This window comes from Neodiprion virginianus, unplaced genomic scaffold, assembly GCF_021901495.1.
Source record: "Neodiprion virginianus isolate iyNeoVirg1 unplaced genomic scaffold, iyNeoVirg1.1 ptg000053l, whole genome shotgun sequence".
In the NCBI taxonomy this organism is placed as follows: Eukaryota; Metazoa; Arthropoda; class Insecta; order Hymenoptera; family Diprionidae; genus Neodiprion; species Neodiprion virginianus.
Genome location: NW_025804450.1, coordinates 2199 through 10000, shown reverse-complemented (window position 1 = coordinate 10000; position 7802 = coordinate 2199). Strand labels below are relative to the sequence as shown.

General features: G+C 56.8%; 2 pseudogenes; both read right to left on the bottom strand.

The window, feature by feature from the left end:
* LOC124309830 (uncharacterized) overlaps positions 1-4841 on the bottom strand; it is a 7486-nt pseudogene extending 2645 nt beyond the window's left edge.
* A 481-nt stretch (positions 4842-5322) lies between these two features.
* On the bottom strand, positions 5323-5477 carry LOC124309828 (uncharacterized; annotated as a pseudogene).
* Positions 5478-7802: the final 2325 nt, after the last annotated feature.

Here is a 7802-nt window from a genome sequence, read left to right as displayed (position 1 = left end):
AATAGCAGTTTGACTACGGTCTTGACCTTCTTTACCTTACCGGCAGGCACCAAAGATAGAGCAGTGCATTTGCATGCGTTGAGCGTCAGCCCCATGCTCGCTGCCGTCTCCCTAACCTTCGGGAGTTCCCTTTGCATTCCCCATTTGGAAGCTGTGATCAGGGTCAGGTCGTCCACGAAGGCGAGACAGAAAATCCGCTCGCCTTCGAGGTTGAACCCGACCTCAGAGGGCACGACCGCAAGGATTCTGTTTGCGATCAGGTTGAAAAGAATCGGCGAGAGAGGATCTCCTTGACGAACTCTGCGCTGGACGGGTACCGGTTGGGACATCCTACTGTCCGCCGCCAGCCTGGTGGTGGCACCTTCATACAGCTCGGCCGCATAGGTTACCAGACCAGCTGGTAGGCCGAGCTGTCCGACGATCGTTTCGAGCGCAGCAAGGCTCACCGTATCGAATGCCTCAGCGACATCGCTGTACCATTGGCCGCAATGAACGCACGCTGGCGATCGTCGGTGAGGTTGGCGGATCTAAGGCGAACAGCAAGGATGCGGAGGAGTTGTCGTACCACTACCGAACCGATCAAAATCGGCTGGTTGTCCCCTGGATTTTCCGGTACCTTGTTCTTTGGAATGAAGATTGTCCGGCTCTGAAGGAGTTGTCTTGGAAATCCCCCCCTCAGCATGACGACGTTGTAGGAGAGCGCGGATAGATGGTGATACCGCGCGCCACTGCCTCGCCGTGACCATGTTTGGACCGGGTGATAACGACACAGGGACCTTGATGTCATCAATCTCCTGAGTGGAGATTAGGTCCCACGTGTACCATAGCTCGGGTTTTTCGGGCGGGATCCTGGAAGGACCTGGGTAATCCCTTAACGGGTTTCCAAACAGTGGGCCCCAGTGCGTGACCAACTCATCCAGTGTGTGGTTGATCGAACTGGTGCTATCTTCCAGGATCTCCCGAGCCACGTGGCGTCTGTTGTTTTTCCACCCGGTCTGGACTCTGGCGTACTCACGACGGCGCAGTGCCCTATTTGACGGCGGCTTTCCATTTCTCAGGCGGATTGGGATCGCGGCCGGCTCACGGCGCCCAAATCCAGCTGCAGCGGCTGCAGGGGAAAATACTCTGCCTAACCATTCAGCTATGGCGACGTCTGTATTTCCCCCCTTCAGAGCATCATCAGCGATGTCAGCCAACTCGTTGGCACGATGATGCTCCTCTTGCCGGGCTGTCACGATCAAACGACGTATGTCTCCGGCAAGGTCGTGCCCCCAAGTTGTGGTGGGAGCAGGCGCCGCTAGGGTGGGTGGTGTAACCCTTGCTGGATCAGCGGAGGGAGAGCGTTCACGCGGTGATGGCAAGGAGCGGCGTCGTCGTCCCCGTAGTCTGGCAGGGGTCTCAGGGGGCGTGTGGGCAGCCTTCAGGTATTGTTGGGCTCCCTCAACCATTCTCCGGTAGTCCGGCCGGCGCCGGACTCCTTTGATAGCCTCCTGGGTCCTACCAGGGACCAGAGCCAGGAGGTGTAGGTTCATAAACATTACTCCCCGCTCGGTGGCCTGATCTTCCTCACGTGCCATCATCCGCAGTTCCTCATCCCTCCACCTGAGCTTGGCGCCGGGCAGTTCGATGGCCGCATTTGCTTCGACAGGGTGTCGTATCCTACGGTGAACTCCGAGCCCTTGCTTCGTAGCGAAGTCCTGCCCGCAGTCTTCGCAGGCATACCGCTCGAGTGCTGGTCCAGGGTCAGTAGGGTTTGGTTTTTGTTCAGGGACTGGCGTGGGGTCGTCCACTACCCCCACAGCCACCTTGGGGGAATCGGTTTACTACCCCCGGGTGCTTGTTTCAGCAGGCCCGCCAGGCTGAGGCACACGGCGGGTTCTGCTTTCCATTCTTTTTGATTGCGGGCTTGCTGAAATTTAGTGGGAGGGGCTCGCTACTCCATCCCTCACCCTTGAGCCACCGCGTTCATCGGCCGCCCGCCAGTGGCCGGTCGGTGGGCACGTGACGATTCCCCGAGGAGAGCCGTCTTTGGTAGGCCGACAGCCAACCGTCGTTAGCTAGATGCGGGATGTAATACCCGCACCCATTGCCCGACTCTCACCACAAGGAGGTGACGGTTGGCACATGTGTGTTGCAGCTGAGACGTCACGAGCACTCTACCACCCCTCCGACACCCAGCCACAACCCACTTGAGAGAGTCAAACATTACTCCCGCCGTTCACCCGCACGTGCTTGAATTTCTTCACGTTGACATTCAGAGCACTGGGCAGAAATCACATTGCGTCAACACCCGCTAGGGCCATCGCAATGCTTTGTTTTAATTAGACAGTTGGATTTTCCCAGTCTGTGCCAGTTCTGAGCTGACCGTTGAATGGCGGGCGAAGAGGACGACGGCGACGGCGAACCGCCGCCGAAGCCTCGCGGCAAGGAAGATCGGCGGAAGGCTGAAGCACGGGTCCGAGCTCGGATCCGGTTATTACGATCACCTCGCCCAGGCCCGGCACGTCAGCCAAACCCGCTTCCCGACCAAGCCCGACGTGCCCCGATCCTCAGAGCCTATCCTTATTTCGAAGTTACGGGTCCAATTTGCCGACTATCCTTACCTACGTTAGTCTATCGACTAGAGGCTCTTCACCTTGGAGACCTGCTGCGAATATGGGTACGAACCGGCGCGAGACCTCCACGTGGCCCTCTTCTGGATTCTCAAAGTCCGAGGGGAAGATCCGGACACCGCCGCAACTGCGGTGCTCCTCGCGTTCCAAACCTCATCTCCCTGCTAGAGGATTCCAGGGAACTCGAACGCTTATGCAGTAAAGAAAACTCTTTCCGGATCTCCCGACGGCGTCTCTAGGTTGTGACGTCGCACCCAGAGTGCAAGTCACAACAAACCCTAAACCCGCGGGGACGAGCCGAACGGGTGAGTCCCGGCCCGTCGGGAAACACCCGAAGCTACCCGTAGCTCACCGACGCTCGGCTGAGCCGAGCGCCAGCCAGCAGTACGACAACGTCTCGCCACCAGGACTGACGTTATCCAACACAAACCCCAGAAAGAAAGAGAAAGAGAGAAAGAGAAAGAGAGAGAGAAAGAGAGAGAGAGAGAGAGAGAAGAAACACGAAGTGCCGAGCAGGACGTCCCCCTCCACACCGCCACCAAGCCACGCCGACCGACGACACCAGGTTAGCCTGCGATCTACAGCCGATCTGCACCTCCTCCCATTCCTCCCCCCGCTATACCGACCCTCCCTCCCTCATACTCCCCGTCGCCCTACACCGCCCCCCCCCCCCCCCCGCAATACCGACCCTTCCTCCCTTACACTCCCCGTCGCCCTACACCGCCCTCCCCCCCCCGCGCGCGTACCTTTAAGTTAGAATTAAGTGACGCTGAGGGCTGAGGCGTGATCAGCCACCGCTAACGTCTACAACCACTTTGTACAGATCTTTTATAGTTTAAAGCCAACCCCCCCCCCCCCCGCCCCCCGATCTCAATACGTTTACACTCTTCAAAAATACATACACAATGTTTTACCGATTCACTCAGTCTTGACTTTCTCGCCCCGTCTCTAATTGTTCCTCCCTTCCCCATATTTAGTGCGGGCCTCGCTGGAGTAATTGCTACCACCACCAAGATCTGCACCGACGGCGGCTCCAGGCAGGCTCACGCCCAGACCCTTCCGCGCACACCGCCGCGACCCTCCTACTCGTCAGGGCTTCATAACGGCCTAGGCCGCCTCGTATGCCGCTAACGGCCGAGTATAGGCGCGACGCTTCAGCGCCATCCATTTTCAGAGCTAGTTGCTTCAGCAGGTGAGTTGTTACACACTCCTTAGCGGATTCCGACTTCCATGGCCACCGTCCTGCTGTCTTAAGCAACCAACGCCTTTCATGGTATCCCATGAGCGTCGACTTTGGCGCCTTAACTCGGCGTTTGGTTCATCCCACAGCGCCAGTTCTGCTTACCAAAAGTGGCCCACTTGGCACTCTGATCCGAGATCTCGTGGCTTCATAGTTCAAGCAAGCCAGAGATCTCACCTATTTGAAGTTTAAGAATAGGTTGAGGTCGTTTCGGCCCCAAGGCCTCTAATCATTCGCTTCGCCGGATGAGACTCGTGTACGTTTTGTACGCGAGTGCCAGCTATCCTGAGGGAAACTTCGGAGGGAACCAGCTACTAGATGGTTCGATTAGTCTTTCGCCCCTATACCCAGTTCCGACGATCGATTTGCACGTCAGAATCGCTACGGACCTCCATCAGGGTTTCCCCTGACTTCGTCCTGACCAGGCATAGTTCACCATCTTTCGGGTCCCAACGTGTACGCTCTGGATGCGCCTCTTCTCGCAGTGGGAACAAGACGCCCCAGGAGTGACGCCCCAAGAGGCCCATCCTCCCTCAGTCAGCGCTGGGGTCACCTTTACTTTCATTTTGCCTTTAGATTTGCTCGTCCCAATGACTCGCGCACATGTTGGACTCCTTGGTCCGTGTTTCAAGACGGGTTCTGAGAGTACCCAAAGCAATAGCGTCGTCGATCGGTATTTGATAATTCGAACGAGCCAGCCAGAGGACACCACCAGCCAACAGCTGGCCAGGCCCGGGGACGGCGCTAGATCCAACCACTGTAGATCGCTGTACGCGCTTGCGGCGGGCCCGACTCAGTTCGATGCGGCTCTGAACAGTGCGGGTCCCACCGGGCAGCCGGACAGGCAACCAGGGGTCTGCCCCGACGAGAACGCCGAGACGGCTGTTTCCTGTTCGCTCGCCGCCACTGAGGAAATACTAGTTAGTTTATTTTCCTCCGCTTAGTAATATGCTTGAATTTAGCGGGTAGTCTCGCCTGCTCTGAGGTCGTCGTAAGATTGCGAGTCCGTCGTAAGCGACGGTCGTTCGTTCAGGAACAGCACCGTCGACACGGATGAGGACACGACGTATTTTTCATACGTTCGAGCCACGGAAACGACAGTAAACGCCCGCCGTACGGGAGACTTACTCGAGAGCCCCCCGCGGCAAAACGTAGACGAAACTTCATCACAGGAGCGGCAGACCGACCGCGCGGTCTGTGTGTCACCGTGCCGAATTCGTTCGTTCTCTCGACTATCGCTAGCACCGAATCGTGACGTACGGCAGCGACAGCTCGACCCCACGATCTGCGGCGACGCGTCGTGACCGTGACATATGTGTTTGTTTGAGGCGACGCGACCCGTTGCCGCGCGACCCGCGCGCGACACGGGCTGCGAACGCCCAGTCATTCGCTCGCGAAGGCACCGTGCGCTGTTCCCCTGGGGGGGTTTTCGCAGCACCGTTGCCGACGGAGCAGTCTGTCGTTGTTAAACGACCCTCAGCCAGGCGTGGTCCGGGAATTGTATCCGTGGACCGCGATGTGCGTTCGAAACGTCGATGTTCATGTGTCCTGCAGTTCACAAGTTGACGCGCAATTGGCTGCGTTCTTTATCGACCCACAAGCCAAGTGATCCACCGTTCAGGGTAATCATATATGTGAATTTTGCATTAAAAATGCTAAAATTACGGTTGTTACCGGATTTCTGTGGTCGTGAGCGCGGCGCCGCGTGCGTCAGCCCTTGCGCGGTTGCGCGCGGGAAGGACCGCGCGCCGCGCGTCAAATTTCGTTCGTGCGATAGTTCAAGAGCCGACGTCGCCTCGAGTTCAGGGGTCGTCTGCCGGAATGAACCGGCGCTGGACCCGATCGGCTCGCAATGCAAACGATTGACGGCGGACGGCAGTGGGCAGCGTCAGCGAGTTCCGTGCATCGCTGCCCTCGACGCTGACGCGAGCTTCCTCGTACGGGCGGAAATTCTCTTCAAAGCCTACCGCGTTCGCGGCCTGCGCCCGGGGTTCAACGGCGTTGCACCGAGGACACCCGGGCGCAGATAGGCTGCCCGCGGAGAAGCGCTGAGACTAGCTTCGCACGTCTCTCTCATACCACCTGACCGGGTCGAACGAGCAGAGCGGTCCCCTTTTGGCACCGAGTCGGCCGGAGCTGGACGCGGAGCGACGGGTCGACGTCTCGGCGCGAGTCGGTCGTCGGGCGGTTTTAGCCGGCGACTGCGCTCGTCGCGACCGCGGCGAATGCCGCAGCCATCGGATCCGGCGTCAGCACCGCGTTAGTTGTCACGACGATTGTGTTGCGCGCCGCGGCTGCCGGCCCGACCGTTACGTCGTTCAAAGTTTTGTGAAATTTTGTTCCCGGCATGTGAGCGTACACGCCGCTCTCGCGGCGAGACAGCCCCGCGCGCTTACGAGTTGCAGCTTTGGCAGTACGGAACGTTGATGATCCTTCCGCAGGTTCACCTACGAAACCTTGTTACGACTTTGACTTCCTCTGAATGATCAAGTTTGGTCATTTTCCCGGTAACATCGGCAATGCCGAGACATTGCCGCGTCCCAGTCCGAAGACCTCACTGAATCATTTAATCGGTAGTAGCGGCGTGTGTACAAAGGGCAGGGACGTAATCAACGCGAGCTTATGACTCGCGCTTACTGGGAATTCCTCGTTCATGGGGAATAATTGCAAGCCCCAATCCCTAGCACGAAGGAGGTTCAGCGGGTTACACGGGCCTTTCGGCCAGGGAAGACACGCTGATTCATTCACTGTAGTGCGCGTGCGTCCCAGAACATCTGAGAGCATCACAGATCTGTTATTGCGCAATTTCGTGCGGTAGAAGCCGCCTGTCCCTTTAAGAAGATTCATTTGTACGCAGGTAGTGAAAACCGCTCAATCGAGGCCGGGGGACTTGGATATACCGGAAATTACGCCTGTTCAGCAGGCTAGAGTCTCGTCAGTTGTCAAAATCATCCAGACGAATCAATCCACCAGCTAAGAACGGCCATGCACCACCACCCACCGAATCAAAAGAGAGCTCTCAATCTGTCCATATCTCCGGTGTCCGGACCTGGTGATGTTTCCCATGTTGAGTCAAACTAAGCCGCAGGCTTTACTTCTGGTGGTGCCCTTTCGTCAATTCCTCTAAGTTTCTGCTTTGCAACCATACTTTCCCCGGAATCCTAAGGGCTCTGGTTTCCCTGCAACTGCTCGCCGAGTCATCGGAAAAACTTCGGCGGATCGTCAGCTCGCATCGTCTATGGTTAGGTCTAGAAAGGTATCTGATCGCCTTTGGAAATCTAACTCTTGTTCTTGACTAAAAAAAAACATTTTTGGCAAATACTTTGGCTTCTGTCCGTCATGTGACGATCCATGAATTTCGACTCCGACGTCACAATATGAATGCCGCTATCTGTCCCCATCAATCAAAACCTCGGGGTTCCGAAAACCAACAAAATAGCAACAAGGTCCTATTTCATGCATACAGTATTCACGCGAAAATAGCCTGCTTTAAGCACACTGATTTGTTGAGAGTGAACATCGCTACCCACCTCGACACTCAGTAAAGAGTACCGCGATAGAATATTAGTTGAGCCGCCACGGAGGGCTAAGCCCAGTGGTCGTATGTCCTACAATCATGCCAGTTCGATAACGCGAGTGGTAAACCGACAGCGTGGGACAAAGATTCACCTACGAGCTTTTCAACCGCAACAGCTTCAGTATACGCTATTGGAGGTAAAATCACCGCGGCTGCTGGCACCAGACTTGCCCTCCGGTGGATCCTCGTTGTAGGATTGAAGGTGTACTCATTTCGATCACGGGGCCTCGGATGAGCACGTATCGTTATTTTTCGTGACCTCCTCGCAGAGTCGGGATTGGAAGATTTGCGCGCCTGCTGCCATTCTCGGATCTGGTGGCCGTTTCTCAGGCTTCCATCTCGGGAATCGAACCCTGATTCCCCGTTACTCGAT